Source organism: Gossypium hirsutum, chromosome A08 (assembly GCF_007990345.1).
Source record: "Gossypium hirsutum isolate 1008001.06 chromosome A08, Gossypium_hirsutum_v2.1, whole genome shotgun sequence".
Taxonomy (NCBI): domain Eukaryota; kingdom Viridiplantae; phylum Streptophyta; class Magnoliopsida; order Malvales; family Malvaceae; genus Gossypium; species Gossypium hirsutum.
This window is the reverse complement of record NC_053431.1, coordinates 19,362,180-19,383,086: the sequence shown is the minus strand read 5'-3', so window position 1 is coordinate 19,383,086 and position 20,907 is coordinate 19,362,180. Positions and strand designations below refer to the sequence as shown.

General features: G+C 39.8%; 2 non-coding genes across 2 annotated transcripts; both read left to right on the top strand.

The window, feature by feature from the left end:
• The first annotated feature begins 3,664 nt into the window (after positions 1-3,664).
• On the top strand, positions 3,665-3,771 carry LOC121205193 (small nucleolar RNA R71). The gene has a single exon (XR_005900278.1). It is a non-coding gene; the product is annotated as a small nucleolar RNA R71 (small nucleolar RNA).
• An 8,382-nt stretch (positions 3,772-12,153) lies between these two features.
• Positions 12,154-12,260, top strand: LOC121205414 (small nucleolar RNA R71). The gene has a single exon (XR_005900492.1). It is a non-coding gene; the product is annotated as a small nucleolar RNA R71 (small nucleolar RNA).
• Positions 12,261-20,907: the final 8,647 nt, after the last annotated feature.

Sequence of the window (20,907 nt, the reverse complement as noted above, 5' to 3'; positions counted from 1 at the left end):
TTGAGCCAAAATGGCGTGTAAATACCTCAGGGATAGTGGGAGAACTGATGCCTTGGAGCGGCTAGGATTGTAGGAGGCAGCGCCAAGGGCCAAAGTGTGCCAGCACTTCGAGGGAGAGAAGTGTATGTGGCGAGTGAGAGCATGTAGTTTATTCTCCTCCTTGAACTCCTCTGTATATAAGCCCAGTGTAGCACCAAACTCTAGGACGCTTAGCTGGCGGATTAATCTGCTTAGGCAAAATTAGATAGTGTCGGGATCATCGTAGTTCGTCATTACGGTCTAAAAATGGAACGTTGAGCATAGTTCCATAGTGAACTTGAGGAATGTTGGCACGATGATCCCAAAGAACAGCTCCCAAGGGTTGGTGGTTAGGAGGGCTCGAATCGCATCAGCCAACTGAACTTGTTCAATGGTAGCCCAGTTGATGTAGCGGCCCGCAATCAAAGCTCGGGCCCGAAGTATTTGGAAAAGTTCTTCTTGGGGCCCTCGGGGGAACTGAAAGAGAGGGTGACAAATTTTCGTGGTTGGACCCGCAGAAGATGATGCTCCTTTCCTCTTCTTTGAAGCAGGTACGGCAGTTTTCTTTCCTTGTGAAGACAACATGGTACCTGCAATCAAAACCATTAATTCATCTTGAGGAATGATCAAAGTAAAATGAAGAAAAATTTCAAATAAAAATCAGAATTTCAACCACAACTACTAATATTAACCAAACATAACCAACATAATTATTTTGATAGCATAATTTCGTGACATTATCATTGTAATGGCATGAGAATGGGCATAGTAATGGCATGTGTATGACAAAAGAGTGAGGCTTTCCTAACAACTCGATTTAACATGAAATGTATGATAAATAATCTAATAATGCAGAAATAATGAACAAAATGGAAATAGTAAGAGAAAAATAAAGATTGTTTTAAAAATAAACAATAAAAGTAAGTAGAATAGAGGTGAAAAGAGTAAACAAACGGTAAGGGAGAGAAATCGGGCGTCAAAAATGGAGATGGAGGCAGCGCACGGGCGTGGCAGGGAGACCGTGTGGAATTGCAGCGGCTAGGGTTAGGTTTTTTGAGTGGGGAAGACAATGAATAGTGGAGGGTATTTATAGATTTTAGGGCACACAGCCAGGTAACACGCCCGTGTTCCCCAATTTTAGCCTATGTGATTTGCGAATTTTGAATTTGGGCACGTCTGACATTTAGTCCACGCCGTGTCCCTTAGGTGTGTGGGTGCACACAGTCGTGTTGCAGAGCTGTGTTTGGCGTTGTTCGCTTCTTCACGCCCGTATATTAAGACCCACACCCGTGTCAATCTAACAGGTTTGACCAGGGGTGCTAGACACGGGCGTGCCGCACGCCCATGCTGTTTTAACAGGTTCACCCACGGTTCTTCCACACGGGTGTGTCGCACTCCCGTGTTGTTTTGACAGGCTCGACCACGGCCATGTCACACTACCGTGGCATTTTATCGTAGCCCGTGTTTGGGAAAATTGTTGTCCTGTTTCACACGGTCTTAAGCACGCCCGTGTGCTTGGCCGTGTCTCTGTGGAAAGCCTGTATTCAAGTGCTCCGTTAGTAAGGTAGGTGTTGAAGACTAATTTTAAAGAATTTAATACAGTTACTGCTCGGGTTGCCTCCCGAGAAGCGCTTATTTATAGTCTAAGCTTGACTTACCTCTCCGTTGAATGATCATGGTGGTTTGAGGATTTTATACTCCTCATTCCTGCTATTAATCTTATCAAAATAAGGTTTTAAACGAGTGTTTTTTACCTTAAAAGTGCCAAACTTGGGATGACTCACCTCGACCATACCGAATAGGAAAATGCTGAGTACCGTAAGAGGGATTTCTTCATTCGGTGTGGTAATGACAATTTGGGGATCTGCGGCATCTAATAAGACTATATCTCCAACCTTAAGTTGATTTGGAAAGGTATTGAGCTCATTTTGTCATAGATTCGGCTTATCAGGTGTTCTCGGTTTATGCGTCCGCCATTCATCTAGCTTCTCAATTTGTAGCCTTCGATCTTTATGAATAGGTCATCTACTGTTGCTTGAGAATGGCTCATGTACTTCCTTCAGACTCATTTCCTGAAAAGAAGGTTGTATCATATGGTCAATTTTAGTAGAACGATTTAGACGATCACCTTCACTTTCCAATGTGTTACCAGAATTGCGAGCATAAAGGGTGATTGTTTCGTCTCCCACACGGAGTGTGAGTTCACCTGTGCCAACATCAATAATTGTTTTAGCAGTTGCTAAAAAAGGCCTTCCTAGAATTAAAGAAGTGTTGCTATCCTCCTCTGTGTCTAGAACAATGAAGTCAACGGGAAATATAAATTTATCGATTTTAACTAGCACATATTCAATAATACCCCTAGGGAATCTTATAGGTTTATCTGCTAATTGAATGCTCATCCTAGTCTATTTGGGTTTCTCGAGACCTAGTTGCTTAAACATTTTGTAAGGCATGACGTTGATACTAGCCCCTAAATCAACTAATGCATTATTAACATCTAAACTACCAATTAAGCAAGGAATCGTAAAACTCCCTGGATCTTTTAATTTGTTCGGTAGCTTATTTTGCAGAATAGCTGAGCATAAAGCGTTTAGCTCCACATGCGAAGCCTCGTCCAACTTCCGCTTATTTGCTAAAAGCTCCTTTAAAAATTTCATTGCGTTTAGAATCTGCGATAGAGCTTCAATAAACGTTAAGTTTATATGTAATTTTTTTAAGAGTTTAAGGAATTTACCAAATTGTTCATTTGAGCGGTCTTTCATTATCGCGTTGGGGTATGTCACACGAGGTTTATATTAGACATTCACTGATTTGTTTTTATTATGATCTACCTCACCTTGATCTTTGCTAACCACAGTTTCTTGCATCGGTTTTGGTTGAGGCTCAACGACTCCTTCGTCATCTTGATTTTTATTTGCTTTGAGCTGTTCCCTTGGGTTGGGTTCAGTATTACTTGGCAAGCTACCTTGTGGTCATTCGGAGATTAGTTTGGAAAGCTGGCCTATCTGAGTTTCGAGCCCTTGGATCGACGCTTGTTGATTTTTAAGTGCTGTTTCGGTGTTCTAAAAATGGGTTTCTAACACTGATATAAACTTTGAGAGCATCTCTTCAAGGTTCAGATTCTTTTCCTGTTGATAGGGTGGTTGTTGAAAACTCGGAGGGTGTTGTGGTCTTTGATTTCCTTGACCGCCCCACGAGAAATTGGGGTGGTTCCTCCAACCTGCATTGTAAGTGTTACTGTATGGGTTATTTTGGGATCGAGAGTTATTGTTAACCATATATTGGACTTGTTCCTCCTCGATGCTAGGGTTGAAGGGTTGATACCCTGTGCATGCTCCTCCTCCATTTGTCTCGCACCTCATTACTGGATGTACCTGAGTAGAACCAAGTAAACCATCAATCTTTTTATTTAGAAGTTCTACCTGGTTTGACAGCATAGTAACCAAATCGACGTTATAAACACCTACTGTTTTAGTTGGCTTAGTCCTCATGACTTGCCATTGATAGTTATTCAGTGACATCTCCTCTATAAAAGGCATTTTCAGGTGTTTTATTATTGATGGTTCGGCTAGAAGCTGCGTCAACCATTTGTCGAGTCGAAAGATTCAGGCTATTATGAAACGTTTGAACCTGTAGCCAAAGCAATAACCCATGGTGAGGGCACCTTCTCAGAAAGTCTTTTTATCTCTCCCATGCATCGTAAAGAGTTTCTAAGTCCATCTGCACAAACGAAGATATATCATTACGTAATTTACCCGTTTTAGCCGGCGAAAAATATTTTAATAGAAATTTTTCGATCATTTGTTCCCTAGTAGTGATTGACCCTCGTGGTAATGAGTTCAACCACTGTTTAGCTTTGTTTCTCAACGAAAAAGGGAATAATCGAAGACGAATGGCATCATCAGAAACACCGTTAATTTTAAATGTATCACATAGATCTAAGAAGTTTGCTAAGTGAGTGTTGGGATTCTTATCCTGCAAACCATCAAACTGAACAAATTGCTATATCATTTGAATAGTGTTGGGTTTTAGTTCAAAAGTATTTGCTGCTACAGCAAGTCAACTATGCTCGATTCAGTTCCTGTTAAAGAAGGTTTAGCATCATCATACATAATGCGTGGAGCAGGATTTTGATTAACCGCAATTGCAGGAGGTAGCTAATTGTCTTGGTTTTCAGCTACCTCTTCAGTTGGGGGTTGAGTATCGTCCTCTTGCTCGTTGTCTGTGTATCTTAAGCTTCGCCTTATTTCTCTTTGGTTTCTGCGAGTTGTGCGATCGATTTCTTCGTCAAAAAGTAGTGGTCCTGGTGGGTTTCTTCTAGTCATAAACTATAAAAACCTGCCAAGAGAAAGAAAAAAAAGTAAATTAATAAATAATAATAAATTAAATTAGATTAATTTGCAAGAAAAATAAATGGCTAAAGTAATAAAAATTGAGCGTTTCTAATATCTCAGTTCCCCTGCAACGGCTCCAAAAACTTGATCGCGTGATTTCGTGATAGGTTTTAAGTATTTATAATTAATCGTTCTTGAAACTAACTATTATCACGATGTAGGCAAGTGTACCTATCGAACAGTAGAATACTTTTAGCAAGACCGGATTGTCGAACCCAAATGAACTAAAAGTACTAGTAATGACTGTATTTTTATTATCTAGCCTAAGAATAAAGAGGTTTTGTTTTAACTAACTGATCGCGTGATTCATAACAAGTAATAAATATTTATAATGAAGATCAAACCTAGACTAACTATTATCATGACGAAAAGGCAAGCGCACCTATCGACCAATAGTATAGTAACTGCAAGACCGGGATATCGTACGCAAGGGAACCAAAAGTACCAGTAATAACTATCTTTTTATTATCTAGCTTAGGAATAAAAGGATTTGTTTATTAAACTAATTATCTAAACTAATTAACTAATTTAATTAAAGCGAAGAGAAAATTTGGAAAAAGACTTGAAGAGAAGCAATTGATAAAGACGACACCCAAGGAGGAATCCACCTAGATTTCACTTATTATCTGACTCCGAACCAGACGATTTATTCACTTGACTTGATCCGTGAGACTCTCTAACCTATGTTATTATCCCTTTTGAGATTAATAACGTCTAACCCTTAGTTGAATTAATCGAAATTTCTTTCTTAATTAAAACCCCTAGGGAAGCAGTAAATCACTCTATGGACTCCCATATTAGGTTTCACCCTAATCCGGTAAAATTTCGTAACCCTATTTCTAGGCGTTCGATCAAATCCTCTTAATTATGCCAAATCTACTCTTAGGTAGGGTCTATTCCTCCTCTGCATAAGCGCATTAAATCATGAATTAATACCCGGAATATTAACTCAAGCATTAAGAACACATAATTAAGAACAAATCAAGTATTTATCATACAGTTCAGATAATAATAACTAGATCCATCATAGGTTTTATCCCCCTTAGGTATCTAAGGGGTTTAGTTCATAATAAAATAAAAGTACATCTCAAAAGTAAAAAAAATAACAAAACATGAAGAAAACTCTAAAACCCTTGAAGGAATTCTGAGAGAGATCTTCAGTCTTAGAGTAGCTCCGGTTTTTGGGATAGATCGTCTAGCTTCCTACAAGTAATTCCTAGCGTGTGGTTCTGTATTCCAGAAAATTTTTGGAAGAGGCCTCCTCTCTAAGTCATACTTATGGTGTTTATATACGCTTTGGATTGGTTTTCTTCCTCCCTAAGTACCCTTTTTCGTGTAAAGTACAACTCTTTGAAAAAGGGACACGCCCGTGTGCAACGGTCCTGTGACGTAAGTGCCAGGCCGTGTCCAATCCGTTAAATTACCACGGCTGTGTGGGCTCAATGGCCAGGCCGTGTGAATCGTGTAAACCTTGGTCGACACCCCCGAAGGCCACGGGCGTGTGAGATGCCTGTGTGGCAAGGCTTAGGCCGTGTGATCTTCTCGATTTGGTCCATTTTGTTCCTTTTTAGCTCGTTTTTTGCTCCTTTTGACTCTTGGTGCTCTCCTCAGTACAAAACATGAAATAACCGGATTAAGAGCACCAAAATCCACAAATCTAGTAGTAAACATCCATAAATATGTTAAGTATTTGGGGTAAAACTCTGTATAATTTGGGGTTTATCAAATACCCCCACACTTAAGCATTTGCTTGTTCTCAAGCAAAACTCTCATTTACTGCTAGAATTCATTCTTTTCAATTACATGATCAGTATTGATAATGTTACAAACTATTCCACAAAAAATTATACAGTGAGAATTTAACTATAGGGCATTAAAAGCCTCAAACAATCTAAATCGGATATTTTGATAATAAAAATCATAGGTAATCTCCTTCCTTTAAATAATCAACTTTAGTCCTAAATATACAAGAGATGACATCCTCACTAAAGATTCACTCAAATCACTCAAAGTGTTTAAGGTTCAAGATTAAGCACTCGATTGTCTAACATGAAAAGTTATTATCATAGGCTTGCATGAAAATCAAATCTCCACCACTTGTAAATGATATGATACACTAATCAAAAGGTCTTTGCATGGTTGTAATGGGGTTTAGGTTATAGGTATGGATACAAGCTGAAGAACAGGGGTTAGAATTGAGATACTTTCAATATGTTACCCCACTATCAAAAACTTAATTACTGAACCACAAAAAAATATCTAGAACTATTTTACATGAGTTCATGACAACTTTAGCTTGCTGAGAATTACATTTTTTTTAAGAACAAATCAAGTCAATACAATGTAGAAATCATACTTCATGATTCAGTAACAAAAAAGGGGAACATAGTGAGGTAATAATATTAAATTTAATCTCGATAAAAATGTAAATTAAGTAAGAGGATTTCAACAATAATGGGTTAATGGGTTAATGATAAGGGTTAATCAATAAAAAGAAAGTTAGTAGGCTCAAAGGGGGTTTGCTAAGGGTTTAATTATGTGGGAAGGCTTTTTATAGAGTAAATGGGTTAAATCCTAAGTGCCTTTATCATCTCAATATATCAAATCATACGTGTGATCTCGACATGTATAATCAAAGCAAGTTCTAGAATAACAGTTCAATGTTGACGCACTCAAACCACAAAAGAAGTGAGCAAGAAAAAAGCTATATGCTCAAAAGGCTCAAAAATCTCACCAAAAATTTGGGTTTTTGATGTCATTTCTGTATACTTAGGATTTCAAGATAATACCTCAATTTAGGAGAAATAGTCTAAAAATTTTATTTCTCAAAATATCAACTTATCATGCTCGATTCTTTAAGGTCCTATAATCAAATAATCATGCATAATTCCCTTGGTTTAATTCACGACATATTAGCAATAATTATAGACCATTCAGAATTCATTCTATCAATATTATGAGAAATCACTTAAGCACAAGACCAAATTTAGGGATTTGAGAATAATGCAAAAAGTTAGGTTTCATGTTCACCCCCCACACTTAAGATGTACATTGCCCTCAATGTACAGAGATAGATTATTCAAAATAAAGAAAATCATAAGAGGAAAGGAGGTGAAACTCCCTGTTATATGGATGTGGAGCTTGATTCTGAGGATGGAGTGTTCGGGGAAAGTGGTAGCTGCCATTGTTCTTGGCTAGATGAAGAAATTTGGTCGTTGAACATGGCACTCGTGAGGTATTGTTTCCCTTTTGTTTCCTCATTCCATAAAATATTCCTAACAGCTTTGTTTGGAAGTTTGTAGAATCATGAAAAGCTTATTAAGAGTTGGTGTGGAAGAGAGCATAGTGGAATTACTTGTTAGAAATACCAGAAAATGGAAAAAAGTAAAATTTTACTAATATAGATATGTCTTTCAAAATAAAATAATAAAATTGAAATGAAAATAAAAAGAAAAACTAAAAATAAAAATAAAATAAAACAAAATAAAAATAAGAATAAATAAAAAAAGGAGGATTCAATGATCCTCGTTGGTGGGGCCCCTAAGTGGTGGTGCTGGAGTAGCGATGTGAAAGTGCTGGCACAGTTGCTGCATCATGGCCTACATATCGTCCATCTATCAATCCCGTCACTGATCTCACTTGTGAATCATTTCGAACTGCGTAGTGCAGTACTGCTCGAAGTGGGCGAGTCGGTCGGAAAGATGTGCCAATGAAGCAGCCGTATAAACTGGTCGTTCCCTAGGTGGTGCGGTGGAAAGCTCCTCATGCTGTGGGGGAACATCATCAGGGATGTCCTCAAGATCCTCCTCGTCAATGGCATGCGAGAGACGGTACTGAGGAGGATCGGTCCCACATCGACGCTCGATCATCCTTATGTGTAACATAGTCGTGATGCCCTGTGGAGACATCTGACCTATCAGGGTAGGCGCTGATGACTGCGCTGCGGTGTTGAGGAGGCTGAAGTGTCTGCTAAGGCGCGTCACGTAGGGGTCGATGGAGATCACTCCCTTCCGATGCCGCTCAGTCTGATGGTGAATGGCGAAAGAAATAAAGTAGACCAAGTCAGTCACGTGTGCATTCGCCATGCACCAGAAATAGTAGGCGTCGTGGGTGTTGATGATGCTGGTGCTCTCTCTCCTTCCGGTCAAGGTGTGTGCCAATATGGCATGGAGATATCGTAGGGAAGGGGGGAGAGCTGAGGCCTTCGAGCAGTTGGGGTCGTATGTGGAAGAGAGTGGTGCCAAAGCCTTTCAGCTCAAGGAGGGGGAGATGTGGATATTGCGTGGTAGTGCATTCATGTCCTCCTCCACCATAAACTCATCAGTGTAAAGTCCCAGAGCAACTCCAAACTCTGGGACACTCATCGCACGAACTAGACTGCCTAATCGGAAGTGAATGGTGCCTGGGTCATCATTGTTCATCATCACCACCTGTAAATGAAAAGTAGAGCATAATTCTAAAGTTAGCACTAAATAAGTGGGCTCGGTAATAGAGAAGAACTGTTCCCATGGGTCTGTGGACAAGAGGGCGTGAATGGCATCAGTGAGCTGGACTTGTTCTATGGCAGCCCAGTCAATGGAGCGACCTGTGGTGATGGGTCGTGCGCGTAGTATCTAAAATAGCTCCTCCTATGCAGCTTGTGAAAATTCAAGGAACAGGTGCCGAACTTCGGCTGTAGCACGTACCGAGGAAGAACCCGGTCCCCTACGTCTCTTTGAGGAAGGGACCGCGGCCTTCTTGCCTCTTGATGATGACATAATGTACCTGAAAATACATGAGCATTGATAGAATCTAAGATACATCAGTAGTTAAGCAATAGGCCTAAAATTAGTATATGTTATTTAGTAGCTTAAACAAGTCAAATATAGAAAATTCTAAAGCAAATTCCTAACTTGTCTAAAACATATTTGTAATAGTAACAATATCTATGCAAAGCATGTAGAATACTAATGTAGCAACACAAATTGGAAAAATAAGGTTGAGAAAGTGAACCAAAGATTGTTGTAAGGCGGTGCACGGGCGTGTGGTGGCGAGCAAGGGCGTGTGACGCTGAGAGGAAGCTGTGTGGTGGGAAAATGGAGGGTTTAGGGAGGGAAAAATGGGGATTAATGCAAGGAGAGTGGATTTGAGGGTGGTTTGGGGGTTGGGGAAGTGAGAATCTGGGGAATGGTGGCCGGAATAGGGATTAGGGGTCAGGGGAGGGTAGATTTCGGCTAGGGTTTTGAAAGGAGGAAGAAGATGAACAGTGGTTTGTTTATATAGGGGAGGGTCACACGGCCTAGGGCCACACCTATGTACTTTGAGGTCGAGCCTGTGTTTTTCGAATTTTGCGAGTTAGGTCGTGCCCAGCTACTATCACACTCCCGTGTGTCTTGGGCGTGTGTCAAACATAGCCATGTCGCTAGCTTTGTTTGCTTCTCCCATGCCCGTGTACTATGGTAGCACACCCGTGTATTGTTGTATACGGCTAAATGGCACGGGCATGTCGCACGCCCTTGTTGAAGAAACAGAATCAAGCCTTGCCACTGGCACGCCCATGGTTTTCTATCCCCACGCCTGTATCAAGTTCATCCATGGCCATGTCGGACGGCCGTGGGGATTTATCGCACCCCGTGTTTTGGGGAAATCATGTCCTGCTTCAACACGACCATATCGCATGGCTGTGTCTCTTCCCCTGTTTGGCCACGGCTTTAGGCACGCCCGTGTGCCTGGCCGTGTGTACTGAAAAACTTTGCAATTCAGAGACTAAGTTATTTGATTCGAAGTGTGAGAAGTTAAAAAAATAAAGAAATCAAAATATGTTAGTGCTCGGGTTGCCTCCCGAGAAGCGCTTATTTATAGTCTAAGCTTGACTTACCTCTCTGTTGATTTATAATGGTGGTTTGAGGAGTTCATATTCCTCGTTCCTGCTATCAATCTTAAAATAAGGTTTTAATCGGGTGTTGTTTACCTTAAAAGTGCCAAACTTGGTATAACTCACCTCAATCGTACCGAATGGGAAAATACTAAGTACCATAAGAGGGCTTTCCTTATTTGGTGTGGTAGTGACAATGTGGGGATCTGCGGCATCCAGTAAGACTTTATCGCCAACCTGAAGTTGATTAGGAGAGGTATCGGGCTTGTTTTTGCGTAGTTTCGGTTTATCACGTGTTCTCAGTTTGTGTGCTCGCCATTCATCTAGCTTCTCTATTTGAAGCCTTCGTTCCTCATGGGTGTCTTTGTTCTCTACATGATAATAGTGCACTGTCTCCGTTGTCTTGGTTCGAGGGGGTTCCTGCAAGGACGATTGAGTATTAGTTTTATCATTAACCGGTTTTATAGTGTTATCTTGAGTTTTAGAGGTTTTGACTGAGTCGCATGCTTGAAGTGTTACTGCGTCGTCACCTGCATGAAGTGTTAGCTCTCCTGTGCCTACTTTAATAATGGTTCTGGCAGTTTCTAAAAAAGGTCGTCCTAAAATTAAAGGTACCTCGTTATGCTCATCCATATCTAAGATGACAAAGTCTACTAAGTAAATAAACTTATCAATTTTAACGAGAACATCTTCAATAATACCCTTAGGAAATCTAACTATTTTGTCAGCCAATTGTATGCTCATGCTAGTTTGTTTGGGTTTACCGAGACCGAGACGTTTAAACATTTTATAGGGCATAACATTTATACTTGCCCCTAGATCAGCTAAAGCATTATTCACAGATAAACTACCAATTAAGCAAGGAATTGTAAAACTCCCTGGATCTTTCAATTTGTTAGGTAGCTTATTCTTTAGAATAGCTGAGCAGACTGCATTGAGTCCCACATGCGATGTAGCTTCTAATTTCCTTTTATTGCTCAGAAGTTCCTTTAAGAATTTTTCTGAGTTGGGCATCTGCGAAAGAACTTCAATAAAAGGTAAGTTAATATGTAATTTCTTTAAGAGTTTGACAAACTTACCAAATTGTTCTTCTGTTCTGTCTTTCATCATCGCTTTAGGATATGGCACACGAGGTTCATGATTCGTACTTACCTGTTTGGGATCATTATTGTTTACCTCTTCTCGTCCTTTGTCCATCACGTTGTTTTGTTGTATTTCTGGCTCGGGTGCAACGAGTCCGTCCTTGTTTCGAGTCCTTGGACCGATGCTTATTGATTCTTAAGTGCTGTCTCGGTATTTTGGAAATAGGTTTCTAACACCGAGATGAATTTAGAAAGTATCTCTTCAAGGTTTGGTTTCTTCTCTTGTTGATAAGGTGGCTGTTGAAAACCCTAAGGATTTTGTGGCTTTTGATTCCCTTGACCACCCTAGGAGAAATTTGGGTGGTTCTTCTAACCTGCATTATAGGTACTACTATATGGGTTATTTTGAGATCTAAAGTTATTGTTACCCATATAGTTGACTTGTTCTTCTTCAGTTGTAGGATTGAAGGATTGGTATTCTGTATGCACACCTTCTCCACTTGAATCACACCTCATTACTAGATGTACCTGTGTAGAACCAAGAAAACTATCAATCTTTTTATTGATAAGTTCTACCTAATTAGAGAGCATGGTGACTGAATCAATGTTATAAATGCCGGCTATTTTCGTTAGCTCTGCCCTCATAACTTGCCACTGATAGTTGTTCAGTGACATCTCCTCTATGAATTCATAGGCATCTTCCGATGTTTTATTGTTGATGGTACCGCCAGCAACTGCGTTAATCATTTGTCTTGTCGAGGGATTCACACCATTGTAGAACGTTTGAACTTGCAGCCAAAGCGATAACCCATGGTGAGGGAACCTTCTCAGTAAGTCCTTGTATCTCTCCCATGCCTCGTAAAGTGTTTCTAAATCCATCTTCAAAAAAGAAAAGATATCATTACATAATTTAGTCATTTTAGCTGGCGAAAAATATTTTAGTAAAAATTTATCGGTCATTTGTTCCCAAGTAGTGATAGACCCTTGTGGTAACGAGTTCAACCACTTCTTGGCTTTGTTTCTCAGTGAAAAGGGAAATAACTGAAGACGGATGACATCATCAGAAATGCCATTGATTTTGAATGTATCGTAAAATTCAAGAAAATTCGCCAAGTGCGTGTTGGGATCCTCATGTTACAAACCATCAAACTGAACAAACTGCTATATCATCTGAATTGTGTTAGGTTTTAGTTCGAAATTATTCGTAGCAATAGCAAGTCTAACTATACTAGACTCAGTTCCTGTTAAAGAAGGTTTAGCATAGTCATAAATAGAACGTGGAGCAGGATTTTGATTAGCTGCAATTGTAGGAAGCAGTTGATCGCCTGGGTTTTTGGCCATCTCTTCGGTTGGGGTTTGAGTATCGTCTCCTCGCTCGTTCTCCGTGTATCGTAAACTATGCCTTATTTCTCTTTGATTTCTATGAACTGTGCGATCGATTTCTTTGTCAAAAAGTAATGGTCCTAATGGGTTTCTTCTAGTCATAAACTATAAAACTTGCCAAGAGAGAGAAAAAGTAAATTTAGTGTTCCTAATATTTCAGTTCCCCGGAAACGGTGCCAAAAACTTGATCGCGTGATTCGTAACAAGTAATAAATATTTATAATGAAGATCAAACCTAGACTAACTATTATCATGATGAAAAGGCAAGCGCACCTATCGAACAATAGTATAGTAACGGCAAGGCCGAGATATCGTACCCAAGGGAACCAAAAGTACCAGTAATAACTATCTTTTTATTATCTAGCCTAGGAATAAAAGGATTTGTTTATTAAACTAATTCTCTAAACTAATTAACTAATTTAATTAAAGCTAAGAGAAAATTTGGAAAAAGACTTGAAGAGAAGCAATTGATAAAGACAACACCCAAGGAGGAATCCACCTAGATTTCACTTGTTATCTGACTCTGAACCGGATGATTTATTCACTTAACTTGATCCGTGAGACTCCCTAACCTATGTTATTATCCCTTTCGAGACTAATAACGTCTAACCCTCAGTTGAATTAATCGAAATTTCTTTCTTAATTAAAACCCCTAGGGAAGCAGTAAATCAGTTATAGACTCCCATATTAGGTTTCACCCTAATCCGACAAAATCTCGTAACCCTATTTGTAGGCGTTCTATCAAATTCGCTTAATTATGCCAAATCTACTCCTAGGCAGTGTCTATTCCTCCTCTACATAAGCACATCAAATCATGAATTAATACCCAGAATATTAAATCAAGCATTAAGAACACATAATTAAGAACAAATCAAGTATTTATCATACAGTTCAGATAATAATAACAAGATCCATCATAGGTTTTATCCCCCTTAAGTATCTAAGGGGTTTAGTTCATAATAAAATAAGATACATCTCAAAAGTATAAAAATAACAAAACATGAAGAAAACTCTAAAACCCCTAAAGGAATTTTGAGAGAGATCTTCAGTCTTGGAGTAGCTCTGGCTTTTGAGATGGATCGTCTGGTCTCCTTCAAGTAATTCCTGGCATGTGGTTCTATATTCCAAAAAATTTCTGGAAGAGGCCTCCTCTTGGGTCATACTTAGGGTGTTTATATAGGCTTTGGATTGGCTTTCTTACTCCCTAAGTACCCTTTTCTGTGTAAAATACAACTCTTTGAAAAAGGGACACGCCTGTGTACAACGGTCGTGTGACGTGATTGCCAGGCTGTGTTCGATCTGATAAATTGCCACGGCTGTGTGTGCTTAATAGCCAGGCTGTGTGAATCGTGTAAACCTTGGTCGAAACCCTCAAAGGCCACGGGCGTGTGAGATGCCCATGTGGCAAGGCTTAGGCCGTGTGATCTTCTCAATTTGGTCCGTTTTGTCCCTTTTCAACTCGTTTTTGGCTCCTTTTGACTCTTGGTGCTCTCCTGAGTACAAAACATGAAATAACTGGATTAAGAGCACCAAAATCCACAAATCTAGTAGTAAAGATCCATAAATATGCTAAATATTTAGGGTAAAACTATGTACAATTTGGCATTTATCACTAACAAATTATCTAAACTAAGAATTCACAGAGAATGGAATTGGGGAATTGCTTTTGGGAAAATCGATTGAATTAAGACAATACCTAAGGAAAAATCCACCTAGACTGTACTTGTTATTCTAGCTCCGAATCGGGCGATTTATTCATTTAACTTGTTCCGTAGAGATCCCTAAGTTATGTTATTATCCCTATTCAAGACTAATAATGTCTAATCCATAGATTGAATAATTGAGACCTTTCTCTAATTAACACCCTAGGGTTGTATTAACTCGATCTATGGATCCCCTTATTAGGTTTCACCCTAATCCAGCAAAATCCTGTCACCATATGTCTAGGCGCGCAAACAACTCCGCTTAATTATGACAGATGTACTCTTAGACAAGGTTTATTCCTCCTCTGAATAAGAGCTTATCTTGAATCAGTATCCTGGGATATCAAAACAAGAATTAAGAACACATAATTAAGAACAAGTTAAATATTTATCATACGATTCAGAAAATAATAACAAGATTCGTCTTAGGTTTCATTCCCCTTAGGTATTTAGGGGTTTTAGTTCATAACTAAATAAGAAAATATCTCATAATAATAAAGAATACAAAACATAAAGAAAACCCAAAACTCCTGAAGGGGAAATTGAGGAGAGATCTTAAGTCTTGATGATGAATCCGGCTTCTGAGATGGATCAATAAGCTTTCTTGGAGTAATTCCTCACTCCCTATCCTGTGTCTCTTTTTCTTCCTCCTCTAGGTGTATTTATAGGCTTTGGAATGCCGAAGAGCCCTCAAAATTAGCCTTTTTCGAATTAGACTCAACTTGGGCTTAGTAGGGACACGGCCATGTGACAAGCCCGTGTGCGACTACTTCAGGTCATGTTCGAGCCTACCAAATTGACACGGCCGTGTGGTCTGCCCGTGTAAGGAGGTCCAAGCCGTGTTGATTTCATACTTTGGACCAATTTCTCCGTTTTTGGCCCGTTTCTCGTTCCTTTCACGCTCCTATGCTCTCCTAAGTATAAAACATGAAATTAAAGCATTAAGAGCATCGAATTCACCAATTTTAATGGGAAATCATCTATAAAATGCATTAAACATGGGGTAAAAATATGTATAAATTACGGTTTATCAATTTACCTCTGGAGCGGCTACATCCTTTTGATGACGTGCTTCATAGACCAAAGCTGGCTGCCTTACCTCAGCATGATCAGCACCTCTGCTTGGTGGTCCATGACCCAAACCGTTTCCACCCCTGGCCTGATCACGGCCTCTTGGCGTTTGTTGACCACCCCTTGGTGGCTGTACACCACCTGGATCCACGACTGGCACCTGACCTGACATTCTAGGGCAATTCCTGATCCTATGCTCCATATATCCACAAGCTAAACAAGCTTTCGTCCTTTTCCAACACTTGCCTCCATGCCTTCTCCCAAAATCAGCACAAGGTGGCACCCCTGGATTAGCAGCAGGGGCCCCTGCTCTAACTGGCCCATTAACTCTGGCCCTAGCCCTAAGCATTTGTCCAACAGCAAGAGTCTCAGCCTCTCTCTTGTTCTTACCCTTTTCATTCTCCCGATTTAAACGCTCAGTACGCTTTACCTCCTCCGCTATCTTTGCGTTCTCCACCAACTCTGAGAAAACTCGCTCCCTTTTTGGAGCTATCAGTACCCTAAGTTTATCTCTAAGTCCATCCTCAAATATAATGCAATTCTCATACTCCGTTGCCACTATTACTCTTGCATACCTACTAAGGCGTAGAGACTCCGCCTCATACTCCGCCACCAATTTTTTTCCTTGGATCAAGCTTAGGAACTCCTTCCTTCTTGCATCCACATACCTTGCACCCACATACTTCCCTTGGAATGCATCTTTGAAAAAATCCCAAGTGACTCGCTCTGGTTGGTTGTCCTCTTTCACAGTCAACCACCACTAGTAGGCTTCTTTCCTAAGCAGTGACACTGCTCCTTTCAACTTTTGCTCAAGTGAGCAGTCCAAGTCCTCCATTATCCTTTCAGTGTCCTCTAACCAATATTCTGCCACATTAGGAGCCACGCCAACCCTGTATTTAAAGATCTCAGCCCCATTCGAACCAAGTCGCTCCAAAATGGACCCCCAATTTCTTCTACCATTATTGGCCAACGACTCTTTCCAAAATTCTCAACATTGCCTGCGACAATACATCTTCTCCCGTGGCCTGATCATACGGTCCATTCCCAGCCACAGGTGAGGCTGGAGCCTCTTCTACTCCAACATTGGGCACATGGCCCGATGCCGATGATTTAGCCCTAAAACTTTCGCGGCCTCGACCACGGCCTCTTGCACCTCTTTTAGCACTCATCGTTGATTCGCGTATTATCTGAATTAGAAATTTTATGAAGTCTTAGTTAGTTTCGTAATTACACTGATGTCTTATGAAAGCAATTAAAGAGAAGATTGTTTTCGAAAATCCTCTACAGTTTCAAAATCCTACGGGCTTTAGTTCAACTTTAACAAAGTCATCTAAAGTAGCCCTCTAACTATCTACTATATAATAATTCAAACAAGCTTAAGAACAGAAAACTTACTTGGTTCGACGTCGGACACTCGGTGTGCTGCTCAGCAAGACTTTCTATTTTCCAAAACATTGTGGTTCAATCAAAAATATTTTTTTTAAAAAGCACAAAAAGAAACCAAGTAGTAAGGCCCGATTCACAGCCCAAGTTTTGTAACCGGCTCTGATACCACTAAATGTAACACCCTAAACCTGGCCCAGATGTTATGGCCGAATTTTATGTGTTACATTGAAGTGTTTTAGCGAAAATCGTGTTTTCATTGAAAACCCTTCTTAAACAAAAGAAACCTTAATTAACTTAAAAATAAACACATCTTTCAGTTGCGAAAGCCTTGTTTAAAACATTTGATTTAAGAAACTTAACTTTTAAAAGTTAATTTGCGTAAACGTGGAAAACATACTATAATTTAGGAAACCTATGTTCAACTTCTCGTAATTACAATGGAAATAATAATAATTCAAGTAATAATAGCATAATGAAAACCTTATTACAATCTGGTCTGAAACATATTTAATAAGATAAAACTTATAAGCTAGAAAAAAGTCCAAATTTGTCTTGCTAGCTGGCCACCTAGAGTCCCTCCAAACATCAAACCGTCTACTGAGCATCACCTGAAAAAAAAAAAAAAATAGGGGGTGAGTTTTCCCAAACTCAGTGTGTACAACCCTCGACGGAAACAAGCATACAAAAATCATCATACATCAAACATGCAATGAATCCCATTAAAATTATTCATCTGCTACATACCAGCTCTGTCCCCTATCACACCATGTAGGGATATAAGTATCGACCCACCCAACCCACACACCAGTGGTAGCCCAGTTGTGAAACTACTTTCATTTACATATTGGGCTTTAAAAGCCGTCAATAGATCCACGATTGTCAGGCAACCATGCGATCCTCATATACTTCCTCTGGTCCATAGTTCCCACCCCATATGCAACCTAAGTAGAACATCATATGTATGCATGTCACATCCATAAAACTTACATTCAACACCTAGGGGTATTTTGGTCATTTTCGCCCTTAGGGCGTTTCGATAAATTTTCCCTTATTACGATTTTCACTTACCTCGGCCCATAAGCAAGCCCCGCGAGCTAAGATGAACAAATACTATGCACCAAGTACAATTCCAGAGAAGAGGAGGTGGGTCATTAAGACCGCTTAAGTACCAAGCTCTCCCTAGATCCAATCCTAGACATGCATATACCCGTTGCCACACCTTTAACCCTATGACTTGTCCATGGTCCCAATTAATTAATTAAGTTTTATGTAGTCATCATATACTAGGCCCAATACCCCTACATACATGCATATGGCCCACTAGGCCCAATCTTATTCAAATGGCCCATCTGGCCCAGTTCATATTCTTATGGCCCACGAGGCCCAATTTTCATTCATATATACCATTAGGCCCAAATCATATTATATTCATGCTCACATAAAAATTTTCTAACACATAGCATCATTTATCAATCTTTTCCTATTATGGGCCCAACAGCCCATCAGGCCCATTTAGCCCATCTCGGCCCATTTGGCCAATTCTCAAACCAAGTCCACGGAATCGCTCGTGGGCCTCAGGCAACCTATTAGTTTCCTCTCTATGAGTGTTCGCGCACTCATGTGACTACCGTAGCCCAACTTTCAGCTTTTCGGCTTTTCGGCTTTTGGCATTTTGGCTTTTGCCAATCCATTGTGTGTGTGTAGTGTATGTACACACATGGTAGGCAAACGTGTTGCGATTTCCTTAGCCCAAACCTACAATTGATATCACTTAAAGATTAATTTCACATACTTATCGAATACTTTACCAAAAGCCGGAATCTCACCTTAACCTTACCTTGCGTGATAAGTATAACAACCCCTTCACTAACCATGATCAACTCCTAGATCTGCACCAATCGTAACTATTAAAAACAAAATAATAGGTGACTCGTATCCAATACAAGCCCCCTTACCTTACCATGGCTATTCGGCCAACCTTAGCCAATGGATGAGGAATACTTACCAAAACCTCAACACCTAAGGAGCAATTCGGCAATGAGATAAGACCCGAGATCCGATACTAATTCCCTACCATAGTTGATTAGAAAGAGTGAGGGACAATATTCGATACTTAGCAAAGAAACCGACTGGAAGAACAATACTTGTACTAGATTTGACCGAAGTAGAAGGAGTAGTGATTGCACGAAGGGTATTTGGCCAAAGAGGTTTGCCTTTTACAATTTTGTATGGAAAAAGAGGGTTATTCGGCTCCAAGGAAAAAGAAAGAAAAGTCAGCAATGAGGTAGAGGAATAATAGAATTCGGCACAAGGAAGAAGAAAAAGAAAAGAAAGGTAGAGGGTTTTCGACTTTTAGAGAAAAGAGTTTCTGGTAACAGGTGAAGGAAATTTGGCATTAGCTTCATACCCTAGCATTCGGCCCCTATTTATAAGCCTTATAGTTGAATTCTCCCATGCCCAATTCCTCTTTTCGCTCCATCACTTCTCCCTTCTCATCTCCTCATTTTTCTCCCTGATAACCCCTTGATCCTTTCCTTAATTTTCTCTTCTGAACACTCCCCTTGGAGTCCATCTTCACGCCACTTCCATCCTTCTAGAAGGCCAAAATTATACTTCTAAAAACACTAAACTAGGATTCGAACCTTGGACCTCCTTGCTAGCTATTAACGCCACCTCCCTTCACTCTAAGTGGCGTCACTAAAGCACTCTTCTACAAGGCTTTTTGATGCTTATTTCCCCTATCTTTATTTAAAAGCCCAACTACTCCCAACCCTGGTTATTTTAATAATTAAATTAAAATTCCTCCACCACAAAACTTGAACCCAGAACTTCTCCAACATACCTAGACACTTCAAATTCCTTAAACCCTTAAAGCCAACATGTCATTTGTCATTTTCGTGCTCACTTAAAAATTTTATGAGACCCAAAGCCCAAAGCCCAATTCATCTAGGCCCAAAATTTGGGGTGTTACAACAAGTACCAATTCAATTTTTTTTAGACACCTTGGTATCTAAAACATACGCTAGGTATGCTTTACAACCTTTTCTGACATATCTCTGAGCTGACATCGATGAAATCACTATTGGCAATCTACCTGACTTATCAGATTCAATTCGAATGATTTTATTATTCAAACATCTCAATTCAATAGTCTTTCATCTACTGTTCACAACGACATCATGTAAAGTCAACCAATCCATACCCAGAATCACATCGAACTCATCAAATGGTAAAAGCATCAAGTCTGCTACGAAACAGTAACCTCAAGTCATCAAAGGACAGTTCTTGCATACTTTGTCAACTAGAACATACTGGCCTAAGGGGTTCGATACTTTAATCATAAACTCATTAATTTCAACAAGCAATTTCTTACTAGACACTAAATTCTCACAAACATACGAATTTGTTGATGCAGGATCAATTAAAGTAGTCACATTAGTGTCGTAAAGAGAAAACGTACCGTTGATAACATCTGGTGATGAAGCTTCTTCGCTAGTGCGAATAACGTAGGCTCTGGTAGGTGCTCTAGCTTCAGATCTCACTGTGGAGTCTTTTGTCACCCCTCGACTACCACTTAGATTTCCAGCATTTCTTGGTGATCTTCCTCTACTCGACACATTACTCGGTTTCACATTCTGAGGTATATCTTTTTTAATCATCTTAAGACAGTTTTTAATAAAATGATTCGATGAACCACATTTGAAACAAGCTTTAGTACTCTTATTCCAGCATTCACCAAAATGTCTTCTCCTGCACTATGACACTCAGGTTTGTTGCTTCTCACACAACCAACACTCGAGATAAAAGTAGCGTGAGCTTTAGAATTCATAGGTTGATTTTAACGATCTCTATTCTGGTTTCCCACTGATGCATTCGATCGACTATACGAATCTCAGAATTTCTTTGATGAAGAATGATAAGGTTTATTCATTGGTCTTTTCCTCAAATCTCTAGCCTCGGAATCAGCTTTCTTCTTTTCTTAGCTAAAGTTTTCGGTTTTGCAGGCTCGATCAACT